The following is a 19,060-nucleotide window of genomic DNA, read 5'->3' on the forward strand; positions in this document are numbered from 1 at the left end:
AGCATCTCAAAAAGGGGTGCCTGTGTCTCCAGGCTTCCCCTTTTCCTATTTACAAAGTCCTGCAAAGTTCTATTTACAAAGACAGTTAAATAGGAAAAGCTTTGATAATAAACGTTAAACACTGATATATTATTCTGTAGCAGCAGCAAGACAATCTCTGCCACTTACCCCAACTTCCCTCTGCGTCTTTTTACTGGGCTCAGGCCACATGCTGGAGCATGGTGCTGAGACCCCTGAGCTAACATAAACTGAACCGTTCCTGGAAACAGAACTGGTACAATTGTGTCAGCATGATGTTGAAACGGAACTAGCAGTTTTAGCGTCTCTTCAGCCCCAACAGCTAGTGAGTAATTCATTTATACTGCTAAAAATATCTGATTCAGTAAGAGCAGTGTGACATACCACACAAGGTTGCTTGCAGGGTGTTGCAAACCCTTTGCATAGTGCTTTCCTGTACCCGTGACTGAACACAGTTACACAGACATGAGACCTTTGGTTCCTAGAACCAGAGGTGGGCCTCATTGCTGTGCATCGGTGTAACGCACGGTGCAGAGGCACAGAGGCAAAGCATAGCTTTTCTTTTAGATCTGGACTAGCTTGCTGAAGGGCTAAGTCAAGTGTTTCTGCACTGCATCAAAATAGAAGCATTTGGGGGGCTTCGTGCGAAGACATCTGCATTGCTTGTGACAAACTCAGCAGTATTCAACTGAGTTTATCAGTTTGGTCTCAGCATCGGCACTGTCAGAAGAGGCACCAGTGCCAGCATGGGGTGAGAGGAATGGGCAGCAGCCCTGGGAAGCTGCAAGGAGGGCAGGTGGGGCTGGACACAGAACATTTTTTAAGTGAGACTTATTGCCAAATAACTAGAAACCATTCTGTTGTAGCAAAAATACACTGAGGACTGCTGTACTCTCAGCCTTGCATAGCTGCAGTATCTGTTACAGCACTACCACATACATAATCTTTGACATTTCATCTGATAATTAGTGGTTTTGGCTCAAGCAAACCAGGTCTTGTTAGATCCCATCCTCAGCTGTTTTCATCTGTTTTACTAAGCTCCACTCTGGATATTTTCACATAAAGCCTCTTGAGTCCGCATAACATTTGACAGCGTTCTTGGATGCACCCTGGAACATAGTACAGAGTGCCGCACCTACATGCCTCCCAAAACTCCACCTCCTTGGCTCTGCTGGCACCAGTTCACCCCAGCTGCCAGAGCAGCAAAGCTGGTTCTGGAGCCTGCAGGGGAATATGGGGCACCACTTACTGTGTTCCTGGGAAACATCACAAGACTCAGTTACGCATTTGTACTTGGAGGGCATTTAGCTTGTGCTGCTCAGCTCTGAGCTAAACTGTGCAAGTTTGTACTCTCAGCAGTCTTTCAGCATAGGACAAGAACTAAGAGAAGGATTTTTTTTTTTTTTTAATCTGATGTTGTGGAACTGAGTTTGAAGCAAAAAGTTGCAGAACAATAGTCAATATTTACTTTAGATGTTGTATTATAATGCAATGCAAAGTGTAAATAACTTGATGTCTCTTTAATTTTGGAGAGGGGAAAGCAGGGGATGGGAAGCTAGCAGACTGGCTCTCTCAGGAGACTAGTAATAAAATGAAAGGATAAAGAGCCTTTAACCTCTAGATGATTGATCTAAGTCTGGCCCAAATGTGTAGAGACTGAAAGTCATTCCTATCTGATGCTGCTCAGCAGTCTAAGAGATGATTTGTTGTCCTGTGTGTCTAGTTCCCAACAGACAGCAGTTATGTCATCGAAAACATCCCTGTTGGCACTTGCTTAAACCTTTGTTGGCAGCTTTATTCTAGCAGCCAATGGCTAAATTAGCACGGAGAATAGATAGGTTCCTCGACCTGCAAGTCACTCTTCTGGGCAGGGTTAAGACATATTCTTTAAACATTGCTGGGAGAACGTAGGACTCGTTTTGTGTGTTCTGCAGATAAATAAGGGACTTCACAGGAGCTTTGTCGCAGGCCATATGTTTACTGACAAATTCAGAACACAAGAATAGATACATTCTGGCCTAATATATAACATTTCTTGTAAAAATAAAGTTGTTACCAAACAAACAATTGAACAAACCTTGGTACTCTCATTCTAAGGCAAATTCCTGCTAATCCATGTTCTTTTATGAGGAAATTGGTGAAATACTCCCTCCCCCTTGACTATTCTTAAAACCAACCATATTATGGCATACTTAAAAGACATGGTGCTCTGAATAAATCCTATTCTTAGCTTCTATTTGGTAAATCTGTCATTGTGTTTCAAAACAGTTCTGTTTAATTGTTTTAATTGTCTAGATGAAATAGATTTATACAATGCCTGGCCCATTGGGAACCCAATTAGGCACTGCAGCTAAGGAGTCTAATGCAAAAAACACTCAGCATCCACAAATTACACTGGAAACTTTTCATTTAGATACTTAAGTGGGAAATGAGCTGTTAGGAAAATCTGGGCCAAAATAACATTTTCATTTTTTATATTGCCCCTTCACTTCATCAACATCAGCCTTCATCACTGAGGATGTAGATTTGTTAAAATAAATACCAGTTCTGTGAGTTACCAGATCACCAGGCAATATAAATTCAATCCAAATCAGGTGCAATGAAATGTCTGTTGAATTAACCAGAGCACACAACACAGTGTTTATACCAGCTTCTTTATGCTGGCTAAATGACAACTGTGGGAAAAAAGGTGATATTTGAGTAAACCAGAAGTGCACAGGGCAAAGTTTTGCCTTTTTGAACAAATTTAATCTAGTACAGTAAGCTGTACCAGGTGAGCATGTTGCATCAAGAGGCTGTGACATTTCTGATCTGGGATTAACTGCCCTAATTTTGGATTTATTGCCTGATGGAGCCTTGGCCTGATTTTTTCCCTGGAACCACTTGTATGCTGTTTCCTACATATGGGCATCGAACTCATTTAAAAATCTGCTAACCCATCTCCCAAACCTTTTCTCTGAACTGCTTCTGCCATAATGTCTGCAAGAAGCTTCTAATGCCTAATGGCTATATAAATTACAATTAGGAAATAATGGATTCATAAAATATAATTGCATAGTTTTATAAAAGCAATGTTTTAGGGATATGGTTTAGGGCACACACTGACTATAGAATATAGTTAGAGAGGACTTCTGTTGCTTTTGTCCTCCATCCCTTCTAACTGAGTGCTGTGCCCACTTACAGCACTGTATTTTAGCCGCTTGAATTTTCTGCTTTGAAAAAATCTTTGCAGTGATATTTGTATAATACAGGAAGTTCAACAAGCGTATTGGAGATGCTTACAACTTTAGGAGGGAGAAATATATATTCAAAGTTTTTAATATTTTAATATCTACTTTTAAGTATTTTTGTTCCCATTGTTTATATTTTTACTTTCATAGTTGTAGAAATCTTTTGAAAAGATTGTTGAAAGGGTTGTCTTGCTTTAATCAACTTAGTAAACTTTTGTTTTGTCCTTTATGTTGATTACAAAGGAAGCTGACATTGCTCCATTTTACTTGCATTTTTTAAGCCCTTGCGCTGTTAATGGCTGAGCACAACCCTACAGAGTTACAGGATTTTGCTTGCTCATCAACTGTTTCAATACTGCTGCAAAAGGTGCATAAGAGAAAAACGTTTTTGTGATCCTACAGAAACTCTGGCTGGGCTGGAGTAGTGGCTGGAAAGAGACATGGTAGAGAGGGAAATAATAGGAAAGAAGTGAAGGAAAAAGAAAGAAAAAGTGGTAGAAAGGCAAAGGGAGAGACTTGCTTCAATAAATAGAGGGAGGGATAGCTGAGCAGAAAGCATCAAATTGCTCCCAATCTCTGTTCTGGCACTTGCAGATCTATTGAAAATAGGCCAGAAGGACATGCTGAATTTGTTGCTCCTGTGTGCCAGTCTTTTCTGCAGCAGTGAGAGAAACCAATCAGTGCTGCTTCAAAAGCAGCTGGAAGCTGAGAAAACCCTGGTCCCCTGCTGCCTGGCAAGCAGCAGTACAGGGTCTTCTCAGTTTCCAGCCACTACAGAGGCTCCATTGACAAACTGCGTGCTGCATTTGGAGGAGCACAATGTGACCGTGAAAGAACCTGCGAGACAAAACACGGGAGGGGGAGGAAAGGGGGAGGAGGGAGAATTAAATGGGAACGCAGGAGCAAGCCATAGGCAGGCAGACAAAATCAAAAGAAAAATATGCTAATCACTGCAAAAGGGGTGATGAACGTAAATCATAATCATATTCCGCACCTCCAAACTGCGTTATGGAAGAACAGAATTGTGGTAGCAAGACTCAAGAAAACAAAGTAACACTGTGCTAATATTCATTCTCGCCGCCTCTCTGAGATACAGCCAAGTTTTTTTAGCCCCCCATTTTTACAAATGCAGTTATGAAGTACAGAGCGACCAAAAGACTTGCATCAGGTCCCGCAGTGGATTAGCAAGGGCACTGTGAACAGTTCGCATCCTCATCCTCAGTTTCAGAGAGAAGTAAAAACAGTTGAAGACTGAAGTCAGGAGTCCTGTACGTACTCACTGTTGTACAGAACAACATGGAGAGAGAAAACCAAAACAAAGCCACGTAGTTGGCTCATTTTCTCCTTTCTTTTCTACTTCAGTAGGTCAGCTAAGAGAGCAGACCGCAGTGTAAAAACCAGGGCATCACTGAGAGTTCAAATCAAAGCAGTAGGGCTAAATTTCTAATTCTGTTACCGCTGTCTGCCTGGATGTGTCGGGAGACATCGATGAGGGGCATCCAAAAGCTCGCTGGATGTGTCCACGTTAGGGTTTTTTGCTTGGATCAGGCATGCGCTTTTGAAGCTGTCCCTTGGCCATGCTTGTTCAGCATGCAGATCAGTCGCAGGACGCAAGAACTGAATTTTGGTGCAGTGCAACGAAACTGGAAGAAGCCCCCCAAATGCGCTCAAACTGCCAATGATCCTTGAGTTCCTGGGCCCAGCTCTAGCTAGGCCAGAGCAAAATCCACTGAACTGCACATGGGGTGAACACAGGGTCCTCAGCATCAACAGCTTCACTCTACATATCTGCTCTTCTGGGGCCAAGTAACTTGTTAAGGCAGACACAGCAAAAAAGAGGTTAACATTGCCTGAGAAAGCGCTGATGTCTATGGATTTTCTGGAGATTCTTGGTACTTTTTGAAAGGTCTGAGAAATGCGCCGTAGAAACTGAGACAGAATAATACAAATGGTAGTGTTAATTTCAAAACGAATTCCAGTCAGGAAATGAGAAGAAGGTAAATTCAGTGTTGCCCCAATTGGAAATGGATAAACTCAGTTTACCTGCATTTACCTTTGAGCACCCTGCTGTCATCATCTTAAATGAGGAGTTTTTCTTTTTAACCAAAAGCAGGCTCCTGTCCTAATTACAGGAGTTTTGAAGCTCTTAATAAAGCATTCTTAAATAATTTTCAATTATCATTCAGATTTAAAATAAACCGTTTCCTTCTGCTTTACTAAGTTGGCAGTTATTTTCAGTCTTGGGAAATTACTCCTGTAAAGTAGGTTACTGGTTAGGTCAAAGAAATTGTTTCCACAAAGTATATTTAATTCAAGCATGACCTGTGGCATCTACCCAATCCTCACTTTTAACATCAGTGATCAATTAATTTTTCTTGGTAGGCATGATGGCTAGTGTAGAATGAAACTGATCCGACTGTGATTTTTTATTAGAGAACTACTGTTTTGAAAGAATCCACAGAGAGCTTTAGCAGTGGCAGAGTTAAAGCACCATCATGTGTATCTCATGAAAAATCCTCCATTCTATAGTAATTTAAGAATGGGATGGCATTTACTTTATTATTTCGTCAGATTGGCTTATGTATAGTAGATCAAAATTAGTACCATATTTTCAAATTTACTATTTCAGGAGTTTTCTATCTGAACTATAAGTTAATTTAAAGTAAAGATATCTTGCTTTATCTTTAAAATCTTAACTGTACTGCTTATGTCGTAGGAGGAGGTGGTAGCAAGGGTTGTAGAAGAACTCTCAGCATGACAAAAAGATCTATGGAGATACCTCTCAAAATGTGTGTGCTAAAACCTATTTGCTACTTCAAGGGGGGTTGTTTTCTCTTTTGGTTGAGTCTCATTGGCTGGCTATGGCTACGTTAATGAGTAATTCAGCATAACAGGAATAGATCAACGTACTGAAGCAGTCGGTGCTGAGGATCAGCATGTTTGTTATATGCAGTTCAAGGATATGAACGTCAGACTACATTTAACTCGATCTCTTGGATTGACTGTTCTCACCATGCAAGTGGTTTAGAGCTGTCCAAAAGATCACTTTTTGGTTAGGGCTCTTACATCCCCGTTGGAGGTTGCAGTGCATTTCACATGCACTGGACAGAGCTTCCCATTTAGTTTTCTTTGAAGGGAATCTAAGTTTTTGTGCACCAAAACTGCTCTGTGAGCCAAACAAATGTGCAGCAAACAGGGATGATAAGGGGATAGGTTTTGTTTTGAAACAGCACCACTGCTCTAAACCAAAATTCTAATGTAGATGCAACCATATATATCTCTGTGGCTTTGGAAAGGTATTCCGTTTTTTTCTGTTGTATGCAAACCCAGCAATTTTGCATGATAATGCTCTTATATTGGCTTGTATTTTTTTCCAGCCAGCAAACTCTGATAAGTTCTTCATGTGTAATGATGCAAAGATGTAAGCAAGCTGCACTGAATCATTATACAGGTACAGAAATCTGTACATATGTGCTTTATATGCAACTCAGAAGAGCAGATTTTATCTTATCAAGCAGTAACAACTGTGGTCCTCACATAAGCAGTATGAAAAGCTCTTTTCCAAGCTGCATGATGAAATAACTGCAGTGTAGGTTGAGGAAGTTTTACTCCCATCCTCCAAAAAAGAGAAAGTGATGGGTTTGCCAAATCAGGAAAAGAGAATAACTGTCTGTGATTTAAGAAGGTATTGCTCTACACAGGATTTCATGAAGGTGCTTAAAGGCAGAAGAAAAAAAACCTGGAATTGTGAAGGCTTCATTTAAAGCAATGTGTTTGAAAATACATTCAGTTAAATTTTGCATATTAAGAAAAGTCAATAACACACACTTCCCCTCTGCCTTCTCGGTTGGGAAGCAGAACAATACTGATTGCTTCCCCCAGCTGACAAACAAACTTTCCCTGTTACTGTGCTTTGGGCAGTCTTAATGAAAAAGGACGCAGATCTAGGAACTTGGGATTTCTCAGCAGTTGATATTTAAAACTTCAGCTGCATGAAAAGTTTTTTTTGCTGCTAGGATCAACCTTTCTGTTTCATATCCTAGCTTGTATCATAAACTTCTGGTTTTATTATGTTTTAAGTAACATGTACAGCACATAAGTATATTTCAGTGTCTGAACAGAAGAGACCCTTGTCCTTCCAACTTGCTTATTTTGATATTTAATCTTGAAAAGCAGGCTGATACATTCTAAAGCTCCACAAAAAGTAAAGTGTGTCTTCTCTTTCTAAATTTGTCAAGGCAAAAGTTCACCAAAAGCATCAGTCAAAACCTGAAATGAACCAGATATGAAGTCTGAAAAAAGTAGTTAACTTTCATTTGTTCTTACTTCTCTCTACCAAAGGCAAATTCAAGTAACATTAGAAATGCAGATACAATATACTAAATCAATGTATTGATCATGAGATCAGAAGTCGGGAACTCCCAAATGCTAATTCTGACTTTGTCAATGATTGTCAGCCTTTGACAAGTCATGTTACTATTCTAAGTTTCCCCTCTGGGAAATTAAGGAATATTAGTGCTTCATTTCTTCATGCTCCTCATAGAGCAGAAATAACACTTAAACACTTAATAATTTACCTTTTTGTTTTCTAGTTTATTTATTTGAACAAATCATTACTTTGCTCTTAAAACTTTTGTCTAAATTTCATTTAGTTACTGGATCACTTTTTGCCCTGAATGCCTTAATTTTCATTAGTCACATTCGTTTGTGTAATTTCAGTTCCCTGGTTAGATTGCTGTAACTCAGGCGAGTCTCTAGTGCAGCTGCTTATACAAGTACAAAATCTAGTTTCAGTTAATTCTTGTGTATACAACTTTTACATTTGCTCTCTACAAATGATCAGGCACATTTTGAGTGAATACATGTTTCCAGAAAGCCGAGAGAAAGCAATGTAAAATGAATAGCGAAAATGCATTTATTTGTTAAAAAAGAGAATTCCCTAAGGAGTGTGCTGTATTGGCTCAGCACTAATAGTCTTGAATTTCTTCCACTAAGATCTGATCCATTAAGGTACTTAGTCATTTAAAATAGCTATTAGGTCCTAAAGTTCAAAGTATGGATTGTTAGAACTTCAGCTCAGCTTCTATTTAAGCTTAATAGAGGGCACCCACATTTATGCTACTGAATATATCCACAGGCTGCCTTCCAGGTTGCTTTGCCAGCTGCAAAAAGGAATGCAAGCCCCTAACATCATAGGCGCTGCAGGCAATTAAGGAAAACCCACTCAGCTATTGTGGAGGTGCCTAAACTCACTAAGAACGTCCTTTTTTGACCTGAAAGGAGCCTTTTGGCATCTGCAGTTTTGCCTCTGTACGTGTTCAGATCTGTCTCTGCCAACTTGCAGCTTACTCCTGTCTTGGCCTCACTGATACACTGAACTTCAGTGCAGCGTCACCTGGGATCTCAGGAGGGCTCAGCACAGTATGAGTGACAGGAGCAGGAATGGGTCTTCTTTTTAGAAGGCAGAAGTAGGAATAGGTGCCATTCACTTTTGTGCAATATCCAGTTTGGTCCAGATTCCTGCCAATAATATTCTGAGGAAAGTGTCGCAAACTGTAATTTTCCTATCCCTAGATTAGAGGCTGAATTCGCCCAGAGAGCTGGGAGATGCTATCTGCTAAGGTGCTAAGATGCTGTCAGTCAACTGTGGCTCCAAACTCCTGGCAGGCTGTCCACACACTAATCAGAACCTGCTTCTAGAACATCTTTCACACTTACAAAGTGCCATCCCTAGGTTAGGAAACTCGCACAGACACCCATGTGCAGCTCCTTTCGGAGTGTGAGAGGACTCAGACCTACATTTTCCACCTCCTGGGCTTCCTCTGCCTCACTACACTTTATGCCCCTTTCTGTTTCTGGTTTTAAAACAAAAAAAAGTCTATTTGTTTCCCAGTCAGAGAACTTTTTGTAAAATTTGCCACCTCATTTTTGCAAAACTAGAACTTTCCTCATATTCAGACACTACAAATAGCCTCAAATTTAGTTTTTAACCTGGACTGCAGGTAGTCCATAGGGGTGTTCAGATATAAGAACTCAGTTCAGTCTGATAAAAGACTAGGAGCTGCTTTCGAAACCGACATCCAGATTTGAACATCTCCTAGGTGTTTCTGATTTTCTTCTCACACTCCAGCACAAAAATGTAAAGTATCTTCCCTTTCGTCTCTGGATTATAATAGTGAGTTTAGAGTTGCAGGAGTTACAGGAGTTACAACAGCTGCATGTCTCAAACAGATTTCAGTCTTTTTAAATTTGATCTCAGAAGAGAGCTTACAGAACTCCTGAGCAATTGTTAGTGGGTGATCTGATAAGCCACTGGGATTGATACTTCTTATCCACAACCATTGCATGCCCTATTATGAGTGAGTACACAGAGACAGATGGGGCTGGCTTTTACTTTAGCATAGTCCATACAGATTAATTAAAAAACAGGCCCAGTACAGTTGTTGCCAAAAGAAAAAGTCCAAAGCTTGAAAAAAAAAAAAGATTACATCATTTCCTTGTATCTTCCCTAAGGAAAAGGGATTGGAGAGTATGAGTCAGTCTGAAGAAATGAAATAAAAACAGCCCAGCTTTTAGTGACTGTTCTTACCTTACAGAGCAGAGCAAGCCATTGAGAATGAACAACAGGAGTCTTACAGCACGCTAGCTTTTAAAACAGGAGTGAAGGTGTGCATGTGGGTAGCTTGGTTTTACAGTTTGCTACAAGTGAACAGGAAAACTGAACTTGAATATGGGGCAGCCTGGCCTTGTGGACATAACATTTCTGTGGGAATCTGCTGCCTACTCTCAATTACAGTATAGGTGTGCCCACAACTACTGCGGGAAATATTTTCAAAGCTACTTAGAGAGAACGCATCTTCCGTATCCTTTTGCGTACTTGTAATGTCTCAAGCCTCTTCTTTATACCCCTGCTTTTCGATCTACAGTGCAGATGTGTTGGGAGGATGAAGCAGTGGATGACATATACACTACTTTTTTGGGACAGGGACGGTACATTTTGACCATGTCTTGTGACTTGTGTATCACTTTGCCATTTACTTACCCTGCTCTCCATCTGACATCACAGAGTCAAATGTGATGGCAAATGACATTTGATAATACAAGACATTTTTCTTCCTAATAATTCAGTGAGTGAGAATTATCTGGATAGCAGTGAACTTCCTACCATGTCAAAATGGTATTTTTCACTTCTGTTTAAATGTTGTCCAAGGCAATGAGGGATCAGGCCTTTGAGCCAGGGGTTCATTTGACAGTCTCATTTGCATTTCCTTTAGTATCAAGGCAATTTGTCAGGTCAGTGTGGCTAAGAAAATAGTTACATGTGTGACTAGAGAATGTTGCTTGTTGTACTCTCAGAAAAAATACATAGGTTTGTCTGTGGCTAACAGCTTCATTAGGCCCTTTTCTTCACATGGAAACTTATCTTTTGGAGTTAGAAAACTATGTGTCTTCCTCCAGCTTTATGGGTTAGGATAGGGAAGTGGTAGTTGTGAGGCCGATTTTAACATCCACAGTATGTTCAGGGAAAAAAAAGTCACATTTTTCTATTAAATATCATAGTTTTTCAAAGAATTGGGCTTTTAAAATACATACTTTTGCACAAGTAAACTTTTTAATTTTCCATGTGAAAAAGCTAAATTTCTATTTTATCCCTTATAAGTTCCCAAGTTTATCTTGCTTACAGGCTGCTTGGGCAGTGTTTGCCTATCACCATGCTGTGATACACGTTCCGCTGCTGGCAGAGGTACACTGTCTGGGAGCCTTTGCAGCACAAGAGTTAAGACATTAATGTTTCAGTGTTGCTTTATGCAGGGTACCACTTTCAGTCACAGAAAGAGCAAACTAAGAGATTACTGTGAAATGGACATAATTTGATGTCATTTACACTGGCGGAAAAACAAGAAAGGCAGCACAAAGTATGTTTTTTAACATTCTCCATTACCAGTGAGGTCTTTTTCAATCAAACCTAGTAATTTCCAATACTGTGCTGGAACTTCATAGATCAGAGTTTATAGGATAGAAGGCTTAATTAGCATCTTGCATCTTTAAGTTTTGATGTCCTCTGGTTCCTGAAATATCATTTCAGAAGGAAAGGATTTGGGATTGTTTTTCCCAGATTTTTACCATTTTTTCTTTCTTTTCTCTTTTTCACCAATAATTTCTACAGTCTCTACCCTCTTTTTACACCATAATGTCCTTTTCTACTCCGCATAGATACTCTGATAAGCACAAAAACATATAAAGGACTTCAGCCAAGTCAAGAGTGTATGTGAAACTGGGGATTTAAGATGAGAAGGTGGGAAGGAACTACCTGGTAGTGTATGTGTAATTTCTTTTAACAGTTTAGAACCAAAGACACCTGAGCTTCATGTGATTGTATCACAATCTCAGTTTTCATTTAAAAATAAGTCCCTATGAAGAAATATTTACACTCATACAGATGCCTGAGTCTGAAACAATAGCTGCAAGTAATGCTGATCTGCATCCTGAAGTCAATAAAAAGTGTTCAATAGCTTCAAGGCACACTGACACCTTTATCAAATGTCTCCATGTGCCAGGAGGAGAACTATCTGAAGACCTGTCAAATCCACCAACAGCTTGGCTTTTGGAGTAATTGCTAAGGCCTCTTTGCCTCCATGAGCCTATGACTGGCAAATGGGAATGAATCATAGGACGGGAGAGAGAAGCCAGAATCATGCAGTCTTCATGTCACACTGTGCCTTGGGCAGAGGCTTACAATAATCTGACCCTGTCCTCGGCACCTGTTTCCACGAATTGCAAATAGTTCCATTACCATCATGCTGTTTTACCCTCATACGAATGCAAATTTGCCCTGTGACAGAACAAGTCATGCCTCTGATGGAATGGATTTCGCCATCCCAGGTGGTGTGTGTGCTTTACGCTCCTGGTCCTGCGTAAGCCTAAGAAAAACCTTCTGATGTGTACTACGGATTGTTTACCTATGTTATCAGAGAAGAAAAAAAAAAAAGGAAAGGAAAGCTGGCAGCTAACGCTGCCAAGAGACCTGGCAGTGGCTAGAATCACATTCAGATCATTTCCAGTCAATAGGCTTTGTTTTCATTTTAAAAAGCCCCTTCCTAGAAAGTTGCTGCACCGTCATTTTTTTCTCCATTATAGTCAGTTCAGACGAATGCTTGCAAAGTCTCCTGTCCTTAGAACCAAAGCAGGCAATACTGTGAGAGACTTCCAGACACAAAATGCAAGGTGTGGCTTGTCAATAGGTGTGGTAAGATACTGTGGTTTATACAAGTTCAAAATAAGCAGTGCTGCTTGGAGCTGTGATCACAGTTCTGTGTGATAAAGGCCCTTTAATGATATTGAAATCTGGGCCTTGTGATGCAAATAGAAATCAATGCCAAAATAAGAAGGAACAATCTATGAAAGATGTGGTAAACGTTGGGACCTAGGCATGTTTCTCCTCTTCAGGTCAGGCTCTGCAGTGGGGCTAAAAACCACCAGTGCTGGAGCACTGGGGCTCCAGCTGCCTGCCTCTGAGAATGGTCTAGAACAGAGGGAAGGTTTCACTGGCCTCATGGCTCTTCTCAGACCAAAATAGTAGAGGGAACAGATACCAGTGCAAGTTTAATTACAGTCTAGCCCAAATTCTGCCAGACAACAGAGATGCATTCTAATTAAACCTGTGTTGTATCAACTCATCGGTGCCAATTCACACATAGAGACAATACAGAAAGCTTTATTAAGGTGACATTAAATTTGCAAACTCTCATCAGCATCTCAGGTACTACAATGCCAGCTAATCCAGGCTCAAGCATCAATAAAGTCATTGGCTTTCAGTATAAAACTGTTTCCATAGGGTTAAACATTTTGGGACTCAAGACTGCAATTTTTGAAAGTGCTGACTCATTTTCCAGTAACAGCCATAACACTAACTCTGTCCAAAAAAGATACAACATTAGCAAAAATCTGATTTAAACTTTAGTGTCAGCCTAAGTATTAGACATCTGTTTTGGCATTATCCAGAGAGAAAAAAAAGGGAAAGAAGCTCAGGTGCAAGCAATCACAATGATAAATGGCTCAAACATGAATGCTGCGTGAGAAGATGCAGTGCTACTGGCATCACCATTCCTTTCGACAACTTAGTCATCCTGAGTACACGGATGGCAGTTGTAATGCTGCAGTAGAAGTAGGGCAGTGATAAATTCACTTCATGTTCTGTTACAGTGTCAGATTCCAGATGCAAAACCAAAACACAAGGATTATCTTCTGTCATTGTAGGCATGTAAAAAAGTGACTATTTCCCTTTCAACTATAAGGAAGCTAATGACAGAAGCGTTGCAGGGTTTCTGTTCAATTCTACTTACTCTTATCAAGTACAGATTTTTTACTGAAATAAAGATAAAAAAATAAAGTTCCCTTTGAAAAAGAACTGCTTATTTTAAGATAATTTTCTAATCTCAAAGGAAGAAAAACAAACGTAAGAAAGACAGTCTTCAGAAACTGTGGACATACAGGAGGATATCATGCTATCTGCTTTTAACATCTAAAGGAGATACACTTAGGCAACTAATGTTAGGATCCTAGCTTTACTGTGTCACCTCTAAATAAGGGAAGGCCACAGAGCTGATGCAGAGCATCTGTTAGATACCTGAAGCTGCCTACAGAGTACATTGTATGCTATTTCCCTCTGCCCTCCAAGGGAACTAGAGATATGGTCATGTCAGAGAGACGGGCTGTTAGATCATAAATACACCACTATAAGACATAAAAAGTGATGATATAGGAAATGATATAGGAAAAACAAAGTAATGCTTGTAGGCTGAGATGCCAGAGAGATCACCAAAACCATAGGTGAAAAGGGAACCAAAAAGAGTGACGTTAATCAGTCAGAACTTGGTGGGGAACTGCCAGCTTCTGTTTTATTTTTCTTGCCAGAGGGACAAAGGTATTTTGTCGTAAAGATTGACAATGGAAGAACACAGGCATGTCGAAATTTTGTTTCTGGAGGTGTATCATGCCAACAGAAGTGGAAAATAAAATAACATTGAAATAAGTGGGCATAGGTACCCAAATCTTAGTCCAGAAGACCTAATGCAGATCTGAGCTACTTCAGATGGCAACAGTCACTTGTACTAGACTCCCAAACATACCCCCATCTTACACATTTGGGGGGAGGGGGGAGCATTGGATGAGCTAATTTTGGCTGAGGATATCTGGTTTCCTGTTGCAAGCCAGCTAGGAATATTTTTGAGTTTAGCTCTTCTGTGAGAACTGACTTGTTTCTATGAAAAGACTAAACCAGGATCAGTGCTGTTAATCGTTCTACAGAGAAGCAATCACCCATCTTCATTTCACACTTGTGACTCCTGCAGATATTAGACAGAATCTGGCTCATAACCAGCAGTGCCATGGCAGTGGCAGCAAAAACTTGTTTCCATTAGTTTCTTTAATTCACTATTTCTCTAACAGACCTGAAGAGAGTTGAATCAAAAATAATTGCCTGTTTAAAAAGTAATATTGATTTGTTCATTAAACCCTGTTGGGGCACTGGGTGCAGGCACTTGAATGATCTGGAAAATATGAAAAGAACTTGGCTGGGGAACAAAAACAGCTGATATGTGATAATGGCAAAAACAGAAGTAGGAGCTATATAATACAGGCAAATTCCTATTGAATGCTGCTTTCTCTTGCTTTAAAGAAATACAGAGAAGCACTCAAAATATAAAGATAACTAGACAATGTTCCTCACAGCAGAGCTCAAGGAAAGAAGGAAATGCTTCAAGAGTTAGGGCCTGGCTATATGGAATATTGCTGGGTTGGAAGCTGTCAGCAAGAGTTCATCGTGATAGTCCCCCAAACCATTTTATCACAAAAATGTACAGTAATCAGTAAAAAAGAGTCACAGTGTATTTCCCACCACTTCATGCTTTTTAAGCATTTGGGGGGGGGGGGGGGAGAACGACACATGGACTACAATACAGGGTTTCACACCAATAAAGAATACTGCATATAAATAGTGAGCTTAGCCCATGTCTGAAAAAATGTATCTTGTGGAAAGGCAAAAAAAGGAACTATGATTGCATGCGAACTTGCATGCAAGCTGTTCCTCTTGCCTACTAATTATTTGTTCTGCTGAGCATTAAGCAGAACGTTTCTTGCATATTTGTTCATGTACAGGATCAAAGGAGTACAGATGAGCCAATAAACTAATGGATGTTATATTCTGAAATTTCTTTGCATCTGCCTCCACTGTTACTCAACCAGCCGGGGAGAGACTCTAGAAGCATCAGTCCTGCTTCATAGGTTGATCAGTAGATTGGGCGAAGGGAAAATTTCTCCTGGTTACAGAAGTATGAAATTAGAAGCAACAGAGTATTTTACCTTCAGAGAATCTGATACCAGTTACTTTCAGAAATAAGAGTATTGTCTTAGTCTTCAACCAAGATCAACAAGAGTGCAGTTTGGGCATCTATTTTCTATTTATACCAGTTTATGGATCTGGGTCTTAATTTCAGTGTTTTTGATACACAGCTTTTGTAGTCTCAGTACAGCTGCATCATCTTAAGAAATAAGATGTGTTGTGCGCCAACATACTTTGCAGTATAGATTCAGGAATTCAGTCATTTTTCAGGTATTACTCAGTTCCTTGGTCAAATTACAGACCTGCTTTAATTGGGCTCTTTGAACACTAAAGTTGAAAAAAAATAATTTTAGTAGTAGTAGTAAAGTCAGTGGCAAAATCACCCAGTGAGGTTTCTGATTCAGGCAAGTTGTTACATCATATTAAGAGTCTTGAGTCCTCCTACTAGTAATGTGCTATGACCCAGTTATGATAGAAAAAGTCTCAATCTTGGCCAGAAAGAGATAACTAAGATAAGCAGGAGAAGTCTTTCTCTTATTTTGTAGGGTTAAAAGCGACAGGACTGATGGTAAGACACTTGCAGTTTAGGACCTTGGACTTTGCTTCTCTCTGTGGTGTTTTAGAGACACATTTACTAATTCTAGGGAATTATGATACAGTCGTCATTCAGTCTGAGGCACTTGCGTTTTCCTCTTACACATCACACCCAGAGTGGAGGCACAGGTTCAGAGGTCAGCTGGTCAGTGCCCCCCAAAATGTTATACAATTTTCTGCGAAGTCATCAAAGCTGAAGCGCTCCCTTCTGCTTCTGATGTGCTGCCGTCACGTTGCCGTGAGGCTTCTGTCCCGGCGCCCGGGGCCTCGAGGAGCCCTCCTGCGCAGGCTGGCAGTCCTGCAGCCAGGGGCATGGGGGTTTCTAGGCTCCTGCCGTGGAGCCAAGAGCAAGGAAGCGTTGGGAGCACTGGCTTTAAATTTATTTTGGCCTCCATCTCTATAGCAGTCTGTTTGCAACCCCAGCTCAAGCCAAACTTCGCCTGCCCGCCCGCCTCCCTGCCGCAGAGAAGGCTGCAGAGACTCCTCGCTAACTCAGCCTGGCCTGGGCCACGGGGCAACCGGTTTCCAGGCTCCCAGTCCAGCTGGCTTTCGAGGCTGCCCGAGGCCGCCTGGCCTCTAGAAGCCGTGGCAGGTGCTGACATGATTCCCGGTGATTTCACTACTGCTTACCCCTGATGAGCAGCAACTTTCTCAAAACAGCTGCTGTGATCCTTGGAGAGCACCTTTCATTCTGGAAATTGTATGTGTTGGTATTTCCAAATTTTTCTTTTTTTCACTTTGTCTGCTCAGTAGGAAATTTCAAAAATGTTTTTTTTCTCTAATTTGGACTTAAACACATTTCAAAATGCCAAAATTTCATCCCTTTAGAAATTCTGGAGTTTGGCCATCTCTAGAATAAATGTTGGCATTTAAATCCCAACAAAGATTTAATAGATTCAGATGAAGACACTCTCCCAAAATGTAGCAGGTTGCACGGGTTTACCCTAACAGATGGAAAGGTAGCACTCAACTGACAAGATCCACCTTCTTTATGTTTAAAATTTAAGAAAGATCGTCCCGTGAAGGGAGTGTAGCCAGGTCTTTTCTTCTTCTGTATTCTTTAAGCTGAACAAAGCTGAACAAGAACTGGAATTCAGAGAGGTGTTTTTTGCTCTCCCTGAAAATCTGCTAAGGGCTCTATCCAGTTGCAAAATGATTGTTAACCTTTGTGAAGACAGCAATTATAATTTTTAATGCTCTCCATTGTGGGTTGTTTCATAAAATGTCTCCTTTTAAGGCTGAAAAACAACCTCATAAAAAAAGCTCGGTGTTGATCCATAAGGAAAAGTCCGTAGCTTCCTAATTCTTAAACTTCCCGTGCTCCTGCAGCTGAACAATATAGAATTGTGTTGAGAAGGAAAGAACATTCCCAGTGGTACCTGTCTGAGTTTGGGATTACACTGTCATTTAAGGATACACCTAAATACAGTTTTAGCAGGATCAAGTCTTAGAAAGCTGGCATTTGCCTGAACCTTTAGCATTGCATAGGTTAGTACTCTTTTCAGCTACATTTTCCAGTTAAAAAATGTATATTTTTAGAATTTTTGATTCTTGAGTACTATGGTTTCTAAACCAGGAAGCCCCTGTAGTCATTGTGCTGGGTCAGACGCCTACAAGGAAAAGAGCAAAGCATCACTGTTTTATAATTACCGTATCTCTGTGCAGTGGTTCTGACAAATTTTAAAAATAGCTTCCTGCTTTAGGAGGAAACTTCCTGTTATTTATATAGTCCTTTCTGTCACCTAATGTAAGGTGTCAAGCTTTTAACTGAAATGTACTGTATCAAGTTTTATACCCCCATAAAGCTGAACCAATTCTGCTTTCAATTCCTTGATCCTCATGGGCACTGCTAGGAGTGGCATGAACAGAAAAGCAGAATGAAGAAGTTTCGGGATGAGTATTTTCTGCAAGAAGTCTCTTACTTTCCATTTTAAAAGGAATTTTGTGAAGGGAGAAAGTCTCTTACATAATACACCTTTGACATGCTGAATGTGCTTTCAGGTCTCTGTATTTTGCCTCCAAAAGAGCCTTAATGAATAGGGCCTTTAACCCTGCAGATATTTAAAGCTTCAAGGCTATAAACAAGAGGCAGCAGAATATGTTTTCTTTTGTGTGTGTTAAGGTAGAACAGAACAGTGTCTTATAACAGAAGGGTATTTGGCACCAGGAAAGTATGGGGCTAAAACTCTGCAGACTGTTATTTTTATTCCCCCTTTACAGTTCTATTTTCTTAGCAACTGTGTCCTCATTACATACGACACCTCCCATCCCTGTATCATCAGCAAATAAAACCCTATTACGGAGTGTTTTGAGTAACTGGATGGGAAGTATAATGTGGGCCAAATCCCCTCCTGTTGTGCAAAGCAATTCTGCTGCTATGGCTTTTCTGTGAGGAATGAAGGTATGAACCCCAAAATAGGTATTTTTCTTGGTCTGTACTACCACCATACAAGGTTTGCTCCCGTCAGTAACAGCTGCGTGCAGATTCCTAGCATTTTATGGGATGAACAGCAAGAACAGGATCAGAAAAGCCCTGAATGAGTGTGTATTTCCTGCAAAACTCACTATATCCTCCCTTCCCTCCCTCTTGGCGGTAGGAACAAATCTTTCCAGCTTACAGTGGTGCCGTCGGCCTTGCCGCTCACGGCCACTCCCAGCCTCTTCTGGCTTTTGAGGTGACTGGTGTAATTTTTCAGATCTACTAGAATTTGGCCTGCATGTTTTGCTTTCCTTTCGTGGGTTATTGCAGATAGGTGTCCTTTTGGCTTACTTACTGATTGGCAGCCAGATAATGATGCTCAAGAACTGATTTTTGCCAGGGACTTTTTTAGGATTTTTTTTTTTTTAATCCATGGTAGAAAAGCCAAAGGCACTGAAA

At 40.5% G+C, this 19,060-nt stretch overlaps 1 long non-coding RNA gene across 1 annotated transcript in view; it reads left to right on the forward strand.

Annotated features, from left to right (window-relative positions):
- The window catches only part of LOC136992202 (uncharacterized), a 54,888-nt gene that overhangs the window by 9,173 nt on the left and 26,655 nt on the right, over positions 1–19,060 (forward strand). The window contains exon 2 of the long non-coding RNA XR_010884286.1: positions 6,626–6,699. This is a non-coding gene — a long non-coding RNA (uncharacterized lncRNA). The remainder of the gene's footprint in view (positions 1–6,625; positions 6,700–19,060) is intronic.

Source organism: Apteryx mantelli, chromosome 5 (assembly GCF_036417845.1).
Source record: "Apteryx mantelli isolate bAptMan1 chromosome 5, bAptMan1.hap1, whole genome shotgun sequence".
In the NCBI taxonomy this organism is placed as follows: Eukaryota; Metazoa; Chordata; class Aves; order Apterygiformes; family Apterygidae; genus Apteryx; species Apteryx mantelli.